Consider the following 19,015-nt stretch of genomic DNA (forward strand, 5'->3'; position numbering starts at 1 on the left):
AGAAAAGGTGGACGAAAGAGCTTTATCACTGAATAGCCTGAGAAGCAAAAGTGCAAAAGGGATGAAAGAGGAACTAAACGAAACCAAAGCTAACGTTCATCTCAACACTTTAAATGAAACGCGCCTGGAGCCACAGAAACTGCAAACAGAATCTGTGGAGATCTGTGTGCACGTCAGTGGGACCACTTGCTCTGGTTCCTCGTCCAGAACAAAAGAGGGATAATCTCCTTCATCATCAGAACGCACACTGTCTGTTGACACACTGCGCGCTTCGTCTTGCTCCAATTAAAAACAAACAAACAAAAAAAAAACTGGTGTGACGTGGTCACTGCTGTATCACTATATTATGTTACAAAGCTATATATATTGATCTATAACAGAAAACTGTCAAAACGGGGAATAATAAATATAAGTGTAAAGATGATTGAATATATCAGAGCAGTAAATTGATCAGTGCTTGTGAACACCACGCATTGATTCCCCATATGTGGTTATTTTCACCAGCTGCAGCTGATCCACAACGTGAATTCTGCCTTCCAGAACAGCTCTTTATATAATCATCTGAATCATCTACCTGTTGCCACATGTACATAAGGGCTGGATTGTCATTCCTACACTCATATTGTTATATTTAATAAAAAATAATAAGCGCAAGCAGCACCTGCTGCTGTCGCTGCATTCAAGTAACGTCGGAAATTACACAACTTTTTTGTTGTTTCAAATTCAGCAGTTGCTTGTGACAAAATAATTAATTGTATCCGCACAAAAGATTAATTCTGGCCTATAATATGCATATGTCACCGACATGAATGAGTGATGCTCGTCACCTTCTCACCATGTCATTTAGGTTCTTATTTATTTTGTAAATAAATATTTTGAGTAAATGTTTCAGGGGAGCATTAGCATGGCAAAAACCTTTCAGCTTCTGGAGGAGCTCTGCTCCCCCAGACCCCCCCCTTTTTAAGCATTTTTCTTTATTTGCTTCTCACATACTTGGAAATGCTCCTCGCCATCTAACCATGTCCTTTAGGTCCTTTAGACTTTTTTCAGTAAAATGTTTTTTGGGAGCATGACTAAAACCTTTTAGCTTCTGGGGGAGCCCCAGACCCCCTCTCTTTTTAAGCATTTTCTTTATTTTGCCTTTCAGCTTCTGGAGGGGCTCTGTCCCCCATACTCTCCACCTTTTTAAGCATTTTCTTTATTTGCCTTTCAACTTCTGGAGGGGCTCTGCCCCCCATACTCTCCACCTTTTTGATTTTTTTTTTTCTTTTCAGCTGACCCCCCTCATTACAGCCCTCTTACCCCCCTGCCACTTTAAGAATTTTTTTAAATGATGTAAATTAATGTTCAAGGTTTTCAACTAGTTGACAGTAGGGCTGCACAATATGGCAAAATTATCATATCTCAATATTGTTATATAAATGGTGATGTAAATGTCACTTATATACATGCTGTCCATATTCTTCAATCTTCAATCTCTAAAACTTGGTAAAACCTGTAAATAATAACCAGTTTTATTGCCAGTTTTCTTTAGACAAGTCAGGGGATGGAAACATGAACATTTCCAAGTCACTGAATATGTTCTGGACTTTATTTACATCAATTATGAAGAAATGCAAAAGTTTCTTTCACCAAAACATCAAATCTAGACTTTCATCTCAAATGTACTTTCTGTCAAATTGTAGCTGAACTTTCAGGTCTTTTTTTTTTAATAAAATCCTCCTCTACACCAGTTCATCAGGAAGCTGAATTTTATGTTTTTAATTAATTTACATCAAGTTGTAGAGATTTGCTTTCAGTTTGAGTTAAGGAAGATCATTTTAGAAAAAAAATGTATTTGAAATGGAATAAACAAATTAAAATGTGTGAAATACCAAGTGTTCCAGTACTTTTGAGGGCAAGTGAGAAACGGTGAGAAGCAGCATATTACATGTCATATATAGTGCAGCAGATAAGAGAATATTTAGAGTGGAATCCTGCAAATGGTGATACAAGCATCAAATTTGGCACAAATAATCCATAGACATTAACTCTTTAAAAAAATGATTGGCCACTTGAATTTTCAATAGGCAGCCAGGTAGGGGTCAATTGAAGAATTACACAGGGGTCTAAATCAGGGGTGGGCATCTTGTTCCAGAAAGGGCCAAGAGGGTGCAGGTTTTCGTTGCAGCCACTGACTCCACCAGGTGATTTCACTGATTAATATCACTTTGAGCAGATTGTTAGTCGATAGTTGCCCACCCCTGGTCTAAATTAAAAGATACTCCAATCATATAGAAAACTACACCACATTATTTTCCTGATCATGAACATTCCAAAAAGGTCTAGTTTGGACAATCTGTGACTGAATGTTATGGATTTATGAGGTAAAAGCAGCAAGAATGGTGACAAAGGTCAGTTTCAGTTTGTACAGGGGTCAAAGGTTAAAGTTGCTAAATTAATTTGACTAACTAACTGACTAACTGTGTTATTTTCTTCCAGGTTGTGAGGTAGTTTGTGGTTCATAGCCAAGTTTGAAAGTTCGTGGTAGAGGGAAATGGCAAAAATGGACAAAATCAGGCATCAGGTGTGATTAAGTACCTGCATAAGAAGGGGTTAAAGCCCAAGGACATTCATGGGGATATGGTTGCTACATTAGAGGATGAAGCTCCCTCCATATCTACAGTGCAGAAGTGGGCAGCTGAATTTAAGAGGGGCAGAGAGAGCCTTGAAGACGACCCAAGGTCTGGGCAGCCTGCACCAGCCACAACCCAGAAAAACATTGACCTTGTTCATGAAATGGTGATGGACGACAGACGATCGACGATTAATCAGCTAGCAGATACTGTGGGAATATCCCGTGAGAGAATTGAACACATTCTGCATGAAGAACTTGGAATGTCAAAGGTGTCAGCTCGGTGGTGCCACGTGTTCTGACGCCTGATCAGAAATGCACCAGGCTAGTCATGTCGAAGGCAAACTTGGCGCAATTTGAAGAGGATCCAGTCAATTACATGGAACGTTTTCTTACCCAGGATGAGTGTTGGGTTCACCACTTTGAACCAGAGACAAAAAAACAATCAATGCAGTGGAAACACCCAAGGTCACCACCTCCAAAGAAGGCCAAGGTCGTTTCGTCTGCGGGGAAGGTCATGGTTTCAGTTTTCTGGGATGCCAAGGGCATTGTGTTTGTGGACTATCTTGAAAAGGGACAAACCATAAATGGACAGTACTATTCTAACCTACTGAGACAGTTACGCGAGGCTATCAAAAAGAAGTGACCAGGAAAGCTGACGAAAGGGGTGCTGTTCCATCAAGACAATGCCCCAGCTCACAAGTCAACAGTGGCCATGGCCACTATCCACGAGTGTGGATTCAAACTGGTAGATCACCGACCATACTCCCCTGACTTGGCACCCTCGGACTTTCATCTGTTCCCAAACCTGAAAAAAAAAAACTTGGCTGGGAAGCACTATCGGAGCAATGATGAGGTGATGGCTGCCGTTAGGGACTATTTTGACTCTCAAGATGAAAGCTTCTATGCCAAGGGAATCGAAGCACTCAAGCACCGCTGGAAGAAGTGTGTGGAGTTACAGGGAGACTATGTAGAAAATAACCCTGAATTGTTCAATTCGACAACTACATCATAGTCAGCCTTAGAACTTTTCAGCCTACCCTCATATGTATATTACAGCAGTCAGATCTGTTCAGCTCCGTGCCTGACGTGCGCTATGACGCATTACTGCACATGAGACCATGGAGAGGTGCAGTGGCACACGGTACTTTTGGTTTGATTGTGCGTTGTTCACATTCACTGTGTTGTGTGTGGGCCGCCAGAAGAGGATACTGCTGGCCCACCACCAGAGGGCGCCCTGCCTGAAGTGCAGGCTTCAGGCACGAGAGGGCGCTGCCGCCATGGACACAGCCGGGGGTGACAGCTGTCACGCATTACCTCTTGACAGCTGTCACCCATCTACTCAACGTCCTCTCACTCCATAAAGACCAGATGTCATCTCCATCTCGTTGCCGAGATATCATACTTCATTGGAGGTAATATCCTCAGCCATTTGTGATTGCAATATTTGTATATTGTGAGTGTTTGCAGGAGTACTGGTACCTCCGTCGGTGAAAGCTGAGAGAGCGTTGAAGGCACTCTTTTCCCCTGAGGAATCTACAGTACTCTGCAGTTATTGAGAGGTGGAGGTGGCATTCCCACCGCTGATGTTACTGGGTGTACACACACCCACACTTGACTGTCTTTGTTCTTCGCCAGCAGTACCAGATCCGACAGTCGGGGACGGTGATCACCTGGGAATTCGGGACTTGGCGGCTCCAGTATTCATCAGGTTCTGTGGCGGCGGAAATCGTGTGGTTCCGGCTCTTCTCAGGACAGACGTCTTCTATCCTCAAGCCTGCCCACACGTCATCTTTGTGGATTGACTGTAATTATATTCTGAGATTGTCTGTATGTTCGTTGTGCACATTTCACAACATTAAATTGTTACCTTTTGGCTCATCTATTGGCCATTCATTTGCGCCCCCTGTTGTGGGTCCGTGTCACTACACTTTCACAACAGGATATCTCGGCCAGCGTCATGGACTCCGAGGGGCGTCACCCGGCTGTTGAACGACCAATGGGAGAGCAGGGAGCGCAGGCGTCTGCAGGAGGCGTGATTGGTGAGCTGCAGCACATTCTCACCGCCTTTACGGCTCGGTTGGATCAGATGACCGAGCAAAACATCCTCCTGAACCGCAGGGTGGAGGCTCTCTCTGCACAGATGGCGGCAAGCGCTCAGGGCACTGCTGCAGCTCCTCCTCCTGCCGACCCTGTGCAGGATATGAACGTTCCAGTGGTGGTTCAACACTTTCACAACACACTGTATATGTATATGTAAGTGGCACATATGTGTTACTACATATCAACATTTCCTTTGCCCTCCCTGGCTGGGGTCCAGTGGAGGTGGACATCCCACAACATGCTGGCAGACTTTGCTGTGACACACTCGGTACAGCCGAGTGAATGGCACAAAATATGTAGATGCTCACAGACTGCCGTCCGTATGTCTTCAGACCGCAGGTCAGTACTTCCCGATTGTGGCCGGATGAGTCATTCTGATGTAATCTGATGTATGTGTGATGGGGGTATTAGGAAAGCATGCTGACTCATCGTTGCAGGTTAAACTCATGAACAGATGGGTCTGAAAACTATATTCCATTTCTGCCAATAAATGCCCCTAAATCCTGTACATTCACTGCAGCTTTAAAGTAAAAAATGCCCCACTTTGCAACAATGGCAGCAAAGAATTATCAAAGGCCTCAAGGTCCTCAGGCTGTTTTTGCTTTAAAGAACTGTAAGTAGGTCTGTGGAAAAGCTGCACACCTGCGTTGGTTTTCTTACCTCACAGTGCAGCTGCACTGAGACTTTTTCTCTGCAGTGGACTACAGTATCAGACCTTCTTGTGATGAACAGAACTGGGGTGCTATCAGCGTTTTTGTTTAGTATCTAAAGGTAAAACTACATTATGTGTTTAAAGGTCTGTAAAATAATTTATCCAGGTCAATATCTCTTTAAATTGTGAAAGGTAAAAATTAAGGCAGCAACTGTCAGACAAAAAAAAAAAATGCATAGTTTGCCATTTTATGGTTTTCTTCAGACCCCACGGGATTTTCAGGCAAATTAAGCGAATACAATTCTTATCACGAAACTGACCAAAATGTACCTTGCGTTCTCCACGAGTACATATTGACTCAATCAGGAAGACACACTACATTATTTTGTGTTTTGCATTTAGCAGATAAGATTCCAAGATGAAACTTCATTGATGCACAGACAAAAATTACATATGCAAATGCCCAGAAAGGTTGAGCAGTAAAGACAGAGTGCATCGTGTATAACCCCAAGTCAGAAAAAGTTGGGACGATATAAGAAAAGGGGGTGACAATATGGTGAGCCTTATATTTATTTGACATGTATTTCAATGGAGACAGTATGAACCCAAGATATGGTCAACTTCATTTCATTTGTTAATATACATCCAGTCCTGCATTTAAGGCCTGCAACACATTCCAATAAACAGTTGTAACAGGGCAATTTATTCTAAATACAAGGATTAAATCATCACTTTTACAGCCATTTTCTTTTTAGACAAGTCAGGAAATGGATACATGAACATTTCCACGTCACTGAATAGGTTTTGGACTTAATTTACAGAAGTGATTAACCATCTGGGGTCTGAGGGTATTTTTTAGGACAGTTCACTCGCCTGGCATAAATGTTTTATTTTTGCTGTTAACAGCTCTCCCTGCATCCCATAATCAAGTTTTATGTCTTTTTTTTTTCAGGACAACCTGTACTTTCAGAATATATATGCTATAGTGATGTTTTATAAGTGTAATAAAGGTTTACAGACAGAAATAAGAAAGGAAAAAGTAAAGCGGAAAATAATTTTCCACACACATTTATTCAAAACACACAGCAAACTATAAAATAACTGTTTTGACACTTTATAAGATAATTTGAGGCGTTGTGTGAAAGACTGTACAACAAAAAGGTTCAAACAATAAACACATATGCACATTTTGAACAATATATACAAAATGGTCTATGCCTTTTGTTTATCTTCATCTTAAAGCAATTTCACACTTCCAGGCCAATTTACACTCTGAGGAGTGGCCTCTCCCTCTCAGTCCATTGATATGGTAAACAGTGCTTTATGCCGGAGTGAGAGAGCTTACCACAGGCTTAGCCAATAACATTCACAGACAAACTAGGAGCAATCCTGATACTCACACACTCTTTATTTGAGCATGTGAGATTGTATGAGAGGCTCGCCGTCTGCTCCCTCTGCTCCATCTGCTCACTTTCACTGACCGCTGTGTGTAATGGTGCAGGGTGCATTGGAGCCAGCAGCCAGGGGGCTATTCAAACGGGCCAACTCGTAACACATCACTCCTAAAAACAATCTTTGGTTCATCATGTGAGGTAAATCAGCCCTACGATTGGATTTTGGAAAACCATGTATGATGAACCAATTCCAATTCGACACTCACAATATGCACGTCATCACACAGCTTCTATGAGGAGTACAAAGATGGTGGATGGCTGGGTTGAAAGTCTGCAGAGTTAACTTTTCAGTAAAAAAATAAGCTTCTATCTCATATCATTAAAAAGTTATTTATAATTTAGTAAAACTTGGTCTCAGCCAACGTATATGATGGTGTCGGCCCCAGAGGGTTAAGAAATACACACAGTGTGGTACTGTATGATAAATCTGTGCCAGGTAGGCATTTCTCATAAATTGTGACCATGCTGAAAGGAGACTAGTGAGGGAAGCCACCAAAAACACCAATGACAGCTCTGAAAGAATTATAGGCGTCTGTTTCATTGGCTTCCTGTTAATTCTAGAATAGAATTTAAAATCTTCTTCTTACTTATAAGGTTTTGAATAATCAGGTCCCATCTTATCTTAGGGACCTCATAGTACCATATCACCCCAATAGAGTGCTTCCTCTCAGACTGCAGGCTTACTTGTAGTTCCTACGGTTTGTAAGAGTAGACTGCGGGGGGTTCCCATGATCACTGAGTGTTTCTTCTCTTTTTGCTCTGTATGCACCACTCTGCATTTAATCATTAGTGATTGATCTCTGCTCCCCTCCACAGCATGTCTTTTTCCTGGTTCTCTCCCTCAGCCCCAACCATCCAGCAGAAGACTGCCCCTCCCTGAGCCTGGTTTGCTGGAGGTTTCTTCCTGTTAAAAGGGAGTTTTTTCCTTCCCACTGTCGCCAAGTGCTTGCTCACAGGGGGTCGTTTTGACCGTTGGGGTTTTTACGTAATTATTGTATGGCTTTGCCTTACAATATAAAGCGCCTTGGGGCAACTGTTGTGATTTGGCGCTATATAAAATAATTTTGATTACATATAATTGTGACAAAATGATAGAAACCATACAGTTGGTTAACAGCTTGTGCACCGATACAGATGTTGTTTGTCTTTCAACAGCTTGACAAACAGAAGCAAATGATTTTTAGGAAGATTAAATGAAATGCATGGCAGAGTGGGGGTGAGTGAGTGTGTGTGTGGTGTGTGTCGTGTGTGCGTGCGTAGTGCATCAGTCTTGTGTATTGTCTTTGTGACTTTCATGTTCCCCTGAATTTGTCTCTTTTTTTCTGCTCTTAAGTACTCAAAATGAAAGGAAGTCCATTCTACAACTGGAGGTATGCTGGTTACATTTTGTAGAGCCACTTAGTGTGTAGACATTTTTATATTTTGAAATTTTGCAATGCCATTTCTTTCCCCCTTTTGGCTTAAAATTCTGGTTTGACAAAAATCTCACAATCACACGTTGGACTTCTCCCATCAGTTGCTTGGAAGCACCTTTTCATTCATGCCTGATCACAGTGCACCCACAAAGTAACACGTAAAGCTGAACACTGAAACCTAAATTAACCAGCTTCTGACGTGAGAAACTGCAGCTTACTGAGAGCACAGATTAGAATGTAAGTGGCTGCTGGTCAGATTTGTGTTTTGCACATCTGGCGATTCAGGGTGAAGTGATGGCACAAAGAGAGAGAAAAGGGGATTAAGGACAGAATTATCGAGACTAAGGTCCTGGCACAGTAGTATATATATATATATATATATATATATTTTTTTTTTTTTTTTTTGGGAGTGTCAACAAAATATTGTTCCAACATAAAAAAAAAAAAATGAATCAGATTTGATTATTTTGTGTTTCTTTGTTTGTTATTACATCTAATTAAATGAATATATTATACATTTCAAAAGTGCTGAGTGAACACAGATAAGCCACGCCCACATTTTAAAGTATCATCTATATGGGATGTTGAGAAAATGTTGCATGGGCTTTTCAACAGTTCACTAACAACAAATAAATCAAACTCTTTCCAATTAAACTTGACATTTTCCTATGTATTAGTATTGGGCTGTAAATTTGGCTGTTGATTGTTGACCAGTCCTAACCAAAAATGACATCTGTGCTTCCCATCAAAAGACAAAACTGAACAGATTGAAACAGAATGTAACTTTTTAACCTCTTAAAATACCAACCCAGCCTGATAGCAGTTCATGGTGGCATTACGAAAAGTAAATTCATCTATGGGTTCGTGCCGGGGGCATGAAAATGGGGCACTTCTCGTGACAGGAGCACAAATTAAGTTTGTGACGGGGGTCCAAAATGTGGTGTGACAGGGGGCCTGGGGTGTTATGGTTGGGGTTAGCGGAGGGTAGACACTTACGCTATGGTTATGGTTAGAGTTAGGAGTAGGGGAGTATTATAAAAAGCAAAATTTAAAAAAACTGTCACAAAAATGGGGCGCCGTTCATGATGGGGGCATGAAAACAAATGATTGACTGGGCTGAAAATACCTCTTAAAATAGGGCAAGGTTAGCCATCTTTGAACTTGTCCAAGGTCTGTGTCCCAAGAATGTTCCCTGTGAATTTGAAGAATCTGTCAGTAATAGGACTGGACTTATGCTAAAGACAAACACAGATGGATGGACAGACGCACACAAAGCCTTTGCAATACCCGATGGCCATATTTGAAGGCCTCGGGTAAAAATGCAATACTACAAAATAAAGTCTAATCTCTGATCTTAAAGGGGCAATATTATTCACTTTTTCAGTAAACACCTACAGGTCATCAGATAGCTTTAAAACAAACACTAAAGGTTGTCACCAAAATACCCCATAGTCACCAAGATGTCATTGACAGGTCTATAAGAAACAGCTTGTTACCATACCTGTTGCTTTAAATGGGAACGAGCTGCTGATTTTCATACCTTCAGTTCCATCAGAGAGACAGCATTTTCATCTTTCTTCCAGAGACTGTGTGGCTGTGCCTCATATTTAGGAGTTAAGATATGGACTTTATTAATTAAATTAAAATAAATGAATTAAATTCAATTAAAATATACAAAAATGTAATGCACAAAAATGTGTTCATATCCTTCTTATTTTCCACCTGGGAGGTGCTGATGGTGAAACCCGGCTATATATGCCAGTCATCCGAGTGAAAAATAAAATGTGGGAAGTCATATTTTACATATTATAACAACTGTTAGAACCCTGACTCTAACCTTAACCAAAATGCCTGAGCGGTAATTTATAGGAATATGCACAAAATATTGAGCTTACCTTTACGTATCATATCATACGAACCGCATCATGACAATATGTTGCAGCTGCAGGGTGTGCATCAAGATGCATGTGGAAAGCTTTTGCTTCATTACTCAATTCCCCTGCAAAATGTCATAGCTAAAAAAAGAACAAACATTTGAGTAGTAAAAATATTACAAGTGCATCTGACAGTAAATGCAGTGTTCTTTGAAAAGGGTAAGATGATTGAAATGTATTCATCTTTGCCACACTACAGTGAGATAAGATCACTGTATTGGATAAGATCACCCTATTGGATCTTACTCACTGTAAGAGCCAATAGGGTGTTGTTTTATTTACATTTTTAGATATATATTTAGTATTATAACTTTGAAAGCTGCTTTTGTGAGCCTCTTTAATGGTAATTTGTGTTGCATACGTGTAGTTCAGCACATCTGATGTTTTTTTGATAGTGTACATTATCGAAACTGAACGTGGAGTATGTCTGGGGTTTTTGTTTGTTTTGTTACATTTGACCTTGAAGGTGGCACCATTGCACTGCTGTGAAACCCAGGACTTTCATTTATCTGACACAAGGAGCTTTCAGGATGCTAACAGATGAAATCTGACGATCTTATTGACTTTAGTGTCAATTTCCTCAATATGGGGTTTTTCAGCTAAAGGAAAAACGCGGCACGCATTGTGGAAGTATTATCCACATTATGTCAGCACTGGACTTATGCTGAGCACAGACAGATGGACGGACGGACGGACACAAAGCCTTTGCAACACCTGATGGGCATATTTGATGGCCTCGGGTAAACATGCAGTACTCTTAAAATAAATTATATTGTCACAGATTTTAGTTTTAAATGACACTATGTAATACATTTTATTTTTGTTTTGTTCCTGGGTACACAGTGTGTTTTCCTAACCTGTTTTGCCTTAAATAAATAAAAAAAAGCTGTTATTCCACAGAAACTTTGCTTCTGTGATCAGGACAATGATATTTTGAAATTTGTCTGTTTTCAAGAATATTCTCGATTCGCCTTCACTACTACTGAGTAGTCTTCTAGAATATTCTATAACTGCTAGAACTGTCCAGAATTTTCTAGAAGTTTCCAGAATTATCTAGAAATTTCAAGAAACTTTTAGAACTTTCTAGAACGTAAAAAAAAAATAAAATCAAAGTTTGTGCTGAATGTAGTCATTTTTCCATAGACTTTAGACATAAGCAGTTGAAATATAACACTTAGAAGCCAAGAACAAAAATTGTGTTACATAGTGATTAGATATTTAGCACCCCCCCCGCCAAAAAAACAAAAAAAAAAAACATGCATGAACTGTTTTCACAGTTGTGTTGATGTTGATTGTGACCAGACTCCGTTTTGGCCTGGAGGTGATAATTCCTGGTTTTCCGTCATGACTCAACTCCGAACTGAACTACAGTTTTGTTTTGTTTTTTGGTGGTAGTGGTAGTGGGGGGGAGTAATGACACTCATTTGGCAGCTCAGAAGTCAGAGGCAGTGTCTGATCACATTTCACCAAGCTGAAATTTAGTTGGACAATTCACTATCCTAAAAAAACACATTTTTTACACACAATAAAACACATTTTTACCCAAATGCACAGTGGCAGTGCACGAGGGCTGTTGCTTTCTTCTCTCTGTGTCCATCCGTGTGTGAACTAAAGTTTTGGTCCAATTTGGACCAAACTTGGTGGAAGGATTGATGGTCAGCCAAGAAGGAATGGATTTGTCTGTCAAAAACTGGTTAAATGTCAAGGTCACAGGCCAAGGTCAAATCCTTTAATTTTGAAGATATTTACAGTTTATATTCTGGAGAATTGGCTGCTATTAAACAAATATAAAGTCATAGCTTATCTTTCTACTGCTTGCATGACCTTTGAGTGACCATGAAAGGTGAAAGTCAACTGTTTAGCAGTGTGAATCCGTTATAAAGTAAACATGGTGGGAGGGTTCACAGAACCACAGATTATGGCATCACTGAATCCCTCAGAATTAATTTGCATGGCTCGGTGTCAGACATGTGAGACACTGAGGTCACACGCTTTCGTGCACCTTCTTGTTTTATTCCTGAATCGAAATTCCCTGAGAGCTAATGGCATTTCTGTAATGGTGGCGGTAACCAGTCAGGATCCACTGTTGCATGAGTGCGGACTTTCTCTGAATGTTTAATCAGGCTTACGCTCCCTTTTGGCTAATTGCATTTATTTTTTTTTTTTAATCTCTTTGCAGCTACCACGGAGAGAGCTGCCATGACATCACCTCTTCAGGCTGAAATCCCTCTCGCCTCACAAAGACGTAACACAGCTTTCCTCCTCACTTTTCTTTCTCTCCGTCTCCCCTAGTTCCTCCGGTTCAGATGCCATCATTAACCTTGAAGCGCCACCTTCTTTTCCTGACGCCGCTAAAGCAACGATCTGCATGACATACCGGTATTTCCAAAATATATATGAGTGTAAAGTTAAAATTTCACATAGGATATCTGGACATTACCAGAATGTATGGAATCATTGTTGAATGCTTTTATCGCAATAAGAAGGCAAGCATCATCTATCTCATGGATATAAATGACTCAATGAACTCTGGGTGCTGTAGTTTTAGAAATCATCAGTATTTGTAATTTTATTTTATAACGTTTTTAACAGGTCAAACCATGATTTGAAACAGAGTGGAAAAACAAAATCTTCCATAAATCTGTTGAAGTGCTGAAATGTAGCTCAGTATTATCAGTGATTCAATTCTCTTTTATAAAAGCTTTTTTTTTTCTGTATTCTGAGCCTTGCTGTTTAGTGAAGCTCTTACTGTTACTATAGTGTCTTTTACAATACTGATCAGTGATTTAGTTTAGCATTTTGTTTCCTGAACTTTTAAAATGTTTGTCGTATTCAACATTTGCCAGTTGTATTGGACGTTTGAAAAATGTGAAACTGTGTGAAAGAAAAGAAAGTTGCCATGTTTGAAATGGCAATAATGTACATCTGTATGGTTTCTCTTTTGAGTAAAATTGTCTGTAGGTGCTGTGTTTCTAAAAAAAAAAAAAAAAATTACAATAAGGCCAGATTATATCATTTCAATTACCAAGGTGACCCTTTTGTTTGACAGCAGGTGTGCAGTTTCAATGCATTTCTGGGCATTGTAGTATTTTTAAATAGAGGGCAGCAAATTTAAAACACAGTACTTACTTCTCCTTTTTTTCCACACAATAAGTCTGGAATGGTAATATTTATGATTCTATGGCATTTTTTATTCAATAAAAAATATATTATTTGCATGAATTTTAAATATGAAACCATTTGGCATTTAAAATTGGAAACATTATTTTCAGTGTAATTTCTCTTGAACAACACGTTAAAAATACTCCATAGTTTAGGTAGTTCATTGTGCCTGCAGAGATTGTTTTAATTTGCCATGCAAAAACTGAAAGTATTTGTTAATAAGTGTATTTGCAAGAAACCACTGAGAAAATTTGTAAAAATTGAATACAAGTATACAAGGAATTATTCCCTGAGAATCATATATAATAGTAAAATTTACTTTGGGGATTAACAAAAAAAAAACTTTTTCTCTTACAGAAATTCTAACAAAACTTAAAATTGTGCTAGTTCTAATAAAATAATATTTTTAAAAGTCTTTATGTAGCATCTTATTTTTGATTCTCAAAGCACAGGTGTGGAGCTTCTGTCTGTTTTGCTGAAGTACATTTGAGTCCAAGAAGGAACTGAACCACCAACTTTAGTTAACAAGTAACTAACTAGTTCTACTGTCTAAGTGCCAGACAACTGAAATGAAAGAGGGTTAGGAAACCATTAACTGCATTCTCGGCTTTACATCGGACCTGTTCCCGGTGGGTGGACTTTTCACCAATCCTGTTGATGATGTTTATGGACGAGATTTCAAGGCACAGGCAGGGACAGGAGGGTGTCCATTTTGGTAACCTCAGAGTTGTATCTCTACTTATTTGCAGATGATGTAGTTCTGTTGGTTTTATTACACTGACCTCCAAAGTGCACTGAGCAGGTTTGAGGGTGAGTGTGAAGTGACTGGGATGAGAGTCAGCACCTCCAAATCTGAGCCCATGGTCTTCTGTTGGAAAACAGTCCCCTCTGGGTCAGGGGAGAGTTATTGCCCCACGTGGAGAAGTTTAAGTATCTCTGGGTCTTGCTGGCGAGTGGGGGTATGTTGGAGCTTGGAATTAATAGACCGATTGGGGCAGCATCTGATGTTTTACGGAGACTTTACCTGACCATTGTGGTGAAGAAGGAGTTGAGCCAGAAGGTGAGGTTCTGAATTTTCCAGTCGACTTATGTATGCTCCTATCCCCACATGTGGTCATGAACTTAGAGTAATGACTGAAAGAAAAGATCCTGGAGATTCCTCTGTCGGGTGTTTGGGCTTACAGTATTGGACAGGGTGAGAAGCTTGATTATCTGCATCGAAAGGAGCCAGCTATGGTGGTTTGTGCACCTGGTGAGGACGCCCCTGGTTGTCTTCCAAAGGATGGCTTTCAGGCACAGCCAACCGGGAGGAGACCCTGGAGAAGACCCAGGACATGCTGGAGGGATTATATTTCCCAGCTGGCTTATGAGCACATCGGAATCCCCCCGGAAGAGTTCTATCACTTGGCTGAGGATGGGGAAGTATGGGATGAGCTGCTTAGTTAAGCAGCAGAAAAGGATGAATGATGAGGGTTTGAAATAAAATTGATGGAAAGACTGGTCTGTCACTGCCAAACGTAGAGCTCTTGGAGCCTACACAGCCTAGTGAGGGGTTGGTGGTTCAATTGCTCTTTGTGTGCTCACGTCCTTCAGCAATAAAAAGGAAATGACTGAAGTATTACTGTATTACACTTTGACATTCTGTTCTAAGGTGAGAAATCACATTTAAAAGTTTAGTTTATTAGATTTGGAACAAAAGTGAAGTAGAATTTACTCATGAAATGTGAGTAACATAAACAACCCAATAGATTATACATGCAACATTACATTTTCTATAGAATTTCTGCATAGGGAAAGAAGTATGAGCATTTTTAAAGTAAATTCTACAAAATGAGACAGTTCACACAACCAATACAAGACATACATTATCCTTGCTTTATTTTTGAGTTGTATTATTACTGAATGATGCCATTTTGTAATTTATTTTTTTCTGTAAGCCAACTTTGATCATGTGTCTGCATGGCAACTCAGATGTGTGCACAATCTCTTATCTTAAAGGGGCAATATTATTCACTTTTTCTGCAAACACATACAGATCATCAGACAGCTTTCGAACAAATACTAAAGGTTGTCACCAAAATACCCCATAGTCACCAAGGTGTCATTGACAGGCCTATAAGAAACAGCTCGTTATTGTACCTGTTGGTTTAAATGGGAAGGAGCTGCTGATTTCCATGGCCTCAGTTCTGTCAGAGAGACAGCATTTTCATCTTTCTTCCAGAGACTGTGTGGCTGTGCCTCATATTCAGGAGTTAAAGTATGGACTTTTGTGACATAAGTCACAAAAGTCTGAAATGGATGGTTAAGGCCCATAATTGCTTGAAAATATGTAAAATTCATCAAAATGGAATTTTGGGACTTTTGAGGATATTTCATAGATGAAGCCAAATATGTTTCTGTTGATGGTAGAAAAAACAGATTATGAACAATGAGACCCCCTTAAATATAATACAACCCCTGGCAAAATTATGGAATCACCGGCCTCGGAGGATGTTCATTCAGTTGTTTAATTTTGTAGAAAAAAAGCAGATCACAGACATGACACAAAACTAAAGTCATTTCAAATGGCAACTTTCTGGCTTTAAGAAACACTATAAGAAATCAGGAAAAACAATTGTGGCAGTCAGTAACGGTTACTTTGTTAACCCAAGCAGAGGGAAAAAAAATATGGACTCACTCAATTCTGAGGAAAAAATTATGGAATCACCCTGTAAATTTTCATCCCCAAAACTAACACATGCATCAAATCAGATCTGCTCGTTAGTCTGCATCTAAAAAGGAATGATCACACCTTGGAGAGCTGTTGCACCAAGTTGACTGACATGAATCATGGCTCCAACACGAGATGTCAATTGAAACAAAGGAGAGGATTATCAAACTCTTAAAAGAGGGTAAAGCATCACGCAATGTTGCAAAAGATGTTGGTTGTTGGTTTACAGTCAACTGTGTCTAAACTCTGGACCAAATACAAACAGCATGGGAATGTTGTTAAAGGCAAACATACTGGTAGACCAATGAAGACATCAAAGCATCAAGACAGAAAACTTAAAGCAATATGTCTCAAAAATTGAAAATGCACAACAAAACAAATGAGGAACGAATGGGAGGAAACTGAAGTCAATATCTGTGACCGAACTGTAAGAAACCTAAAGGAAATGGGATTTACATACAGAAAAGCTAAACGAAAGCCATCATTAACACCTAAACAGAAAAAAACAAGGTTACAATGGGCTAAGGAAAAGCAACCGTAGACTGTGGATGACTGGATGAAAGTCATATTCAGTGATGAATCTCGAATCTGCATTGGGCAAGGTGATGATGCTGGAACTTTTGTTTGGTGCCGTTCCAATGAGATTTTTAAAGATGACTGCCTGAAGAGAACATGTAAATTTCCACAGTCATTGATGATATGGGCTGCATGTCAGGTAAAGGCACTGGGGAGATGGCTGTCATTACATCATCAATAAATGCACAAGTTTACGTTGATATTTTGGACACTTTTCTTATCCCATCAATTGAAAGGATGTTTGGGGATGATGAAATCATTTTTCAAGATGATAATGCATCTTGCCATAGAGCAAAAACTGTGAAAACATTCCTTGCAAAAAGACACATAGGGTCAATGTCATGGCCTGCAAATAGTCCGGATCTTAATCCAACTGAAAATCTTTGGTGGAAGTTGAAAATGGTCCATGACAAGGCTCCAACCTGCAATGCTGATCTGGCAACAGCAATCGTTGGAGCCAGATTGATGAAGAGTACTGTTTCTCACTCATTAAGTCCATGCCTCAGAGACTGCAAGCTGTTATAAAGCCAGAGGTGGTGCAACAAAATACTAGTGATGTGTTGGAGCGTTCTTTTGTTTTTCATGATTCCATCATTTTTTCCTCAGAATTGAGTGATTCCATATTTTTTTCCCTCTGCTTGGTCTGAAAAAATTACCGTTACTGACTGCCACAATTGTTTTTCCTGATTTTTTATAGTGTTTCTTAAAGCCAGAAAGTTGCCATTTGAAATGACTTTATTTTTGTGTCATGTTTGTGATCTTTTTTTCTACAAAATTAAACAACTGAATGAACATCCTCCGAAGCCGGTGATTCCATAATTTTTGCCAGGGGTTGTATAAGACAGCAGGCAGCCTGTCATGAATTCATAGTAAAATAGACCTTACTTGTGTGAAGCACCTTGAGGCAGCTTTGTTGTGATTTGGCACGGTATAAATGAAATAAATTACATTAAAATAAATTTTATTAAAATATACAAAAAGTAATGCACAACCAGGGAGGTGCTGATGATGTCACCGACAAACAAGCTGTCAGTCATCCGAATGAAAAATAAAATGTGGGAAGTCATATTTTACATATTATTATAATTGTTCGAACCCTGACTCTAACCTTAACCAAAACGCCTGAGCAGTAATTTGTAGTAATATGCACGAAATATTGCGCTTACCTTTACACATCATATCATACGAACTGCATCCTGACAATATGTTGCAGCTGCAGGATGTGAATCAAGATGCATGTGGAAAGCTTTTGCTTCATTACTCATTTCCCCTGCAAAATGTCATAGCTAAAAAAAACAACAAAAAGAACCAACATATTTGAGTAGTAAAAATATTACAAGTGGATCTTACAATAAATGCACTGTTCTTTGAAAAGGGTAAGATGATTGAAATGTATTCATCTTTGCAATGCTACAGTGTGGAGTGTAAAATCCAATAGGGTCTTGTTTTATTTACTTTTTTATAGATATTTATGTGTTATTAACTTTGAAAGCTGCTTTTGTGAGCCTCTCTAATGGTAATTTGTGTTGCATACGTGTAGTTCAGCGCATCTGATGTTGTTTTGATAGTGTACATTATCGAAACTGAACGTGGAGTATGTCTGGGGTTTTTGTTTGTTTATTTCTTTGCATTTGACCTTGAAGGTAGCACCATTGCACTGCTGTGAAACCCAGGACTTTCATTTCTCTGAAACAAGGAGCTTACTGGGATTCAGGATGCTAACGGATAAAATCGGCGATCTTATCGACTTTAGTATCAGTTTCCTCAATATGGGATTTTTCAGCTAAAGGAAAAATGCGGCACGCATTGTGCAAGTATTATCCACATTATGTCAGCACTTTTTGGAGCTCTGTATTCTGACTCAGTGAAAGTGAACCTCGCTCACAGGCTGCTGAGACACAAACACAGCTGCCCACCTGTCTGCCACGCTAAAGATGTCACGTAACGAGGATCTGTTTTTGAAGAAATAAGGACAAATTGCACATCTGATGACCTCCTTGCGTGCCTTCTGTGTTTAAAATACATCTGTGACATTTGATAAATGAGATAACAGTATTTCATGGAATATACCGCATATAACCTATGTGATAAAATGTAATCTCGTGTTGCTTTCTGGGGCATTGTTGGATGCAGGCTCAGCATTTATTTACAGTCAGGTTCATAAGGATTTGGACGCTGATGCAACCTTTTTTGGGGGGGGGCTCTGTACACAACGACAGTGGAGTTGGTAGCCACTCTACTTTGTGATCACCTGATCATGTCAGATCCTGAAAGTTAAGCAGAGTATTTTCTGTTTTGTACTTGGATGGGAGACTGCACATTTTCTAACAGTTAAGATTTACAGAGGAATCTTTCAAATGGTGATATAAGCCCCAAATTTGGCACAAATACTCGG

At 39.6% G+C, this 19,015-nt stretch overlaps 1 long non-coding RNA gene across 1 annotated transcript; it reads left to right on the top strand.

Annotated features, from left to right (window-relative positions):
- The first annotated feature begins 8,045 nt into the window (after positions 1-8,045).
- Positions 8,046-12,559, top strand: LOC117516614. The gene is made up of 2 exons (XR_004562489.1): positions 8,046-8,193; positions 12,352-12,559. It is a non-coding gene; the product is annotated as an uncharacterized LOC117516614 (long non-coding RNA).
- The last annotated feature ends 6,456 nt before the right edge of the window (positions 12,560-19,015 follow it).

This window comes from Thalassophryne amazonica, chromosome 9 (assembly GCF_902500255.1).
Source record: "Thalassophryne amazonica chromosome 9, fThaAma1.1, whole genome shotgun sequence".
Classification (NCBI taxonomy): domain Eukaryota; kingdom Metazoa; phylum Chordata; class Actinopteri; order Batrachoidiformes; family Batrachoididae; genus Thalassophryne; species Thalassophryne amazonica.